Source organism: Montipora foliosa, chromosome 6 (genome assembly GCF_036669935.1).
Source record: "Montipora foliosa isolate CH-2021 chromosome 6, ASM3666993v2, whole genome shotgun sequence".
Classification (NCBI taxonomy): domain Eukaryota; kingdom Metazoa; phylum Cnidaria; class Anthozoa; order Scleractinia; family Acroporidae; genus Montipora; species Montipora foliosa.
In genome coordinates this window covers 29,606,243-29,611,242 of record NC_090874.1, presented here as the reverse complement: position 1 = coordinate 29,611,242, position 5,000 = coordinate 29,606,243, and positions in this window count along the sequence as shown.

Genomic DNA, 5,000 nt, shown 5'->3' with positions numbered 1-5,000 from the left:
AATGTGAGGAACAACTCTCTCCAGCGGTCTTGGGCTAAAATTTGCATGACGTGCAATTATGGCGATACAGCAATTTCAGGTACATTTATTTCTATGCATGGAATGTTATTTCAACTTTTAACTGAATGCTAACTAAAAAATTTGCCTCTGTTTTTCAGCCATTCCAAACGCCACATTTTTCTTTATCCCTGCAAGGAGCACGGATAGCACAGACAGTTAGTGTACGGCCTTGGTGCAAGTTCCTGAGTTCGATTCCCGGATCTCACATCCTTATTTTGACTTCTTTCCTTTAAGTTTAGCTTAAGTAACTTAAAATACCTCTAAAACGGAGCAGTGATGGAGAGGAGGGAGTAAATTGAGTGCACCGTCGACCTCAGGTTTGTCAATTTAATTACTGGACACCTTAAGATCGATGTTTACCGCGGACCACAAACCGCAGTTTCAGGTTTGCCCTTTGCCGTATGCCTCCTTCGTGTATTAAGAATCGCGTGATAACGACGCGTGGTAACATGTTGGATTTCAACGTTGTGCAACAGTTGTCCCTCAAACCTTGTAAAAACAAAACTGTTGTCCTGTTAATATTAAAATTCATATGAAATGAAAGAAAAAGGTTTTTTTCTGTGTATAAGTGCCAGGCATACGTGGGATCACAAAATATTCATGCAAATAAAAGTTGAGGTAAATGACTTACATGAAAACCTACCTCTTGCCGTCGAAAACTTGGAGAATATTCCGTAAACGCGAGGTTGAAGTCTGGTCACGTGACCTGTAGAGGTTTGCGGTCCACCGTAAACGTTGATCTTAAGGTGTCTACTGTTAGGAGGTATCAACGTTAAATATGGTCGCTATGCCACACACGAGAGAAAGGAACCTGTCAACAAGCAAAGTGATGACAATTTCGATGACGATTCTGATGAAAATTATATTGCCAAAGACATGCGAAGTCAAGTGGACCCGCTGAAAGGACGAAATGTGGAAAACACAGAAAAGTCTTGCATCCCGTGATTTCATATTGGATCGCTTTAAATACACCCAACGGCGCTCCCGCCAATCCCATTACTGTCCACAGAGCATTACTTGATTGCGGAGTGGAAGTGACCACAAATCGGGTATTAGTAAGGAAGCTAATTCTTTGGAGAAACCTTTCCTTGGGTATCTATCCACATATTCGAAATAAAATACTACTACCATCTTTATATAAACACAATGTCATTTTCACAGGAGTGATCTTTCAATGAGTCGTGAGTTTAAAATATATTACATGACTGTTAATCTATACAATACCATCGTAATTACAAGAGAAAATTACAAAAAAAAAAGATGATATGAATAAACTTTTAACTACACTGTACAGAAAGTTGTATATGTACATGCATTTATAATAAGTTCCAAGACTAAAAGTAAAAATTATGAAATGCTGCAAAAAATGTCACTGTGTGAAAGGTATGATTTGAAAAGATTCCGACTTTCCGGCTAAGCAAGTAAATAATGCCCCTCTGAATGACATCCTGGTATGGACTAGACTCTTGCACCGCTTTTAACTTTTTTCCTTCATGTTGTTTTGTCCTCTTTAGGTTCAGATTCAAGAGCAGAAACAGTCGATGGCAATGAAAGAGTTGTACAAATTGTTCAAGGACCACAGAAATGAATTCATGCAAGACCTGGTGGGGGAATTGTATCAGCACTGCTACGACCAAGTAACTGCTATGACGCTGTTTGAGGCCGTTGATTTTGATTCCCTAGCCAGCGGCAGTGATCAGTTTTATCTCGTAGCAAGTTTGTCATAACATAGATACATAAGATAGATACATGCATAGATACTTTTTCTCTTTTCGATTTCATTCCATTTCTATTTATGTTGTAATCTCAGGTGAAAAAAAACACAAACAAACAAACAAAAACAAGAAATTAAATAGACAATAATGATGATTACTCCAAGTGACTTTTGTGAGCGTCATTGGCATAGGGTCCTGTTGGATTATGCTGGCATAATTTTCAGCATAATACTATATCTGGAGCATTAGGCATAATGCTGGCATCATACTTATATTTTTGCAGCATAATGCTGTTGTTTCTGAAAACTGGGAGAACTGTATGGACATTTTGCCGGCAACTCGCTCAAGAATGTACAAACTTGATAAAAGCAGGGATTACTTTAGGAACTTGATACCTTAGACTCATACCTAGTGCATTTTGGTATAATCGAGGGCCTGGTTACCGCTTTATGCCCATTGAGTACAATGTAAACCAAGGGCAAGGAAACATTAACGTTTAAACACTTTGAGGCGTGAATGTTGTCAATGTCAAGTTCATTTTTGTTACAGGTCATAAAACATGTAATGAAAAGAATGTACATTTTTGATAAAGGTACATGTAAGTGCTATAATCCTATAAACCAATAAGTCCCGAGAAACTTTGTAGTTTGAAACTTACTTTTCGATGCTGTTATTTTTTACAGCTTTGGCTCATCAGATGCAGGTTCGTTGGAGAAAGACATATAGTAAGCCTTTCAATGCCTCACAATTTCCAATCTTTCACTTGCTCATCAAATGTTTAACAGAATAATTGTCTTTCAAAAATAAAAGGCTAAGGAATGTTTTTTAATAGGTATGGGCCTATGGGCAGTGGGGTGGAAGTGTCATTTTAGTCCAGCATAATTTGAGCGGTAAACCTCCAGCTGAGCATAATACCCTGGTTTCACAGGTGATGCCCGAAAACACATAATACTCTATTTTTCGAGCATAAGCCAACAGACCCTATATTGGCACCTTTAAGTTGAACCTGCGGACATAGTCTCAAAGGCGTTTGCATTCGAGAGAAACTTCAGTTCAGCCCTCTTCTTTAAAGAATCGGCCAACCTGTCTTTCTGGAAACTGAAATCTGGATCTCTCTTCAAAATAGCAGTCCATTGTCCAAACTCGGGTTTATCCATGCCTTTCCTCAGGAAACCATCCTTGTCTCTTGTAAATTTCATTGGTTGACGTTGATGACCCAGACTTAGTAAGAGATTTTAATGTGGGGTATTGAATTTGGGCCGTGCGTTTTCTGATCGTGCACATTCAACAGCTGGCTCAAGAGTGGCTTTGGAATTTGAGCTGCAAAATCTAGTGTTCACTTCCATATCCACCACTTAGCCTTTGGTCCACTTTAGTTTTTGAAGGAATTCATGGGCCTTTACAGCAACTTTGCACGATCTCCGCTTCTGATGGCAACGACAGAGCTGTTTTTGGTCTTCAGACAATACTTGGTGCTCTTTGTTGTTAAGTGCGTGAAGACTTTGCGTTTCTATGATTTGGCGATAACATGTGGAATGAAAGTATTTGCCAATTGCGTCGAAGACCAACTTGCTCATCTCGTTGCCCAAGTTGCTGTGTTGTCTTCCATTTTTGGTGACCAAAACAAAGTCGCACCGAGGTTTGAGCAAAGGCCTCCTGAAATTAATGAAGCCGGCGAGTATTTGCACGCTTGTATCTGTTAGAATCAGAGTCAAATCCGTATTTTGCCACAGTCTTAAAGTTTTTCTGATCGATGAAACCGCCGTTCACCTTTGCTGCCTTTACCATTTCAACTGTCAGAATTGATAAGTCATGGGACGCAATCCTTTCACCTTGATGAACAAGTAGGTGGCCAAAAACTTTGTTGCAAATGTCAAGTCAGGGCAATGCACTTGCATGGTTTGTTCGTTGCAAGGAAAGTGAAAAGACACTACCTCTAACAGCTCTTCCATGCTTGCCCAGTGGCCCCTGGCCTCTAATGATTCGACATTGAGATCTTGCGTCCATTGCAATCTCATCATCCTTGCCACTGTCTTGCACGCTCTTTTGATGTACAATTCCGTGGCAGATAATTTTCTAAAACCTCCATCTGATGCACCGTTGACCTTTCTAAAGTTGATCAAGTCTGAAATGGCGTCTATGTAACCCAATCTCCCACCATGTCCAAGCTTGCATTCCTCTTGTAAATAATCAATAAACTTAAACAACAGGCTTGGAGAACACAGGCTAAAATCCATTACTTCGAAATTTAATTCCTCCACATCTTCCCAGCAAAACTTGAGAAATTTCAAGCATTTATTTACAATTTGCTGAGTGGGAGGATCTTTCTTGTAACCGCCGCCAACTCCAGAAAGCCAAGTCGTAAATTGGTCGCCTATTTTACTGGAAGGTGAGAAGAACGGCATTGATCTACTGCCGGGTTTTGAACGGGTAGACGATACATCGTCATCTGTACTCAAGATGGACGATTTCAATGCCACTTTTGCAGAGTTTGCGGCAAGCTTCAAGTGTGAGGTTTTTCGTTGAAATAAAAGAACTATGCGTGTTGTTGACATGTTTTCTGCACCCACGCTGACTTTGAAATCCTTCATGTTCGCACATTTGGATCGGCCAATGGTACAAACTATCGGCACTGTCTTTTTCTAGGTGAAGACGTTTTGGTTTAGGCAATGCACAATCAATATTAGACCACTCAATGTTGTTTACTTTACTCATTTTTTCTTAGCGAGAAGAAATAAATGCATTTAGAAGAGGGCAAACGTTTGTCCCACTCAACAAAGGCCAATATAATAACAACGGAACTAACCAATCGAAACCAGCAAGAGAGGTGTCGTGCATCTGAGACAACGCGCACATAATTAGAGATAAACAAGGTCCAATTTGTTCTGCTCGGGATTCGGAACCCAGAACAATTGGTTCCCATGTTATAGAAAGGAACACATTTTTAGGAAGAGTAGCTCTCAAATCATCCATTAAGGTCCAATTTGTTCCACTCAGGATTTGGAACTCGGAACAATTGGTTCCCCTTTCAGCAATAAAGGACCATTTTGTTCTGTATCCTTACAAAAACACGTTCCCATGTTATAGAAAGGAACACATTTGTAGGAAGAATAGCTCTCAAATCAACCATTAAGGACTGATTTTTTCTCCTCAGGATTCGGAACTCGGAACAATTAGTTCCCTTTTCAGCAATAAAGGACCATTTTGTTCCATATCCTTACAAAA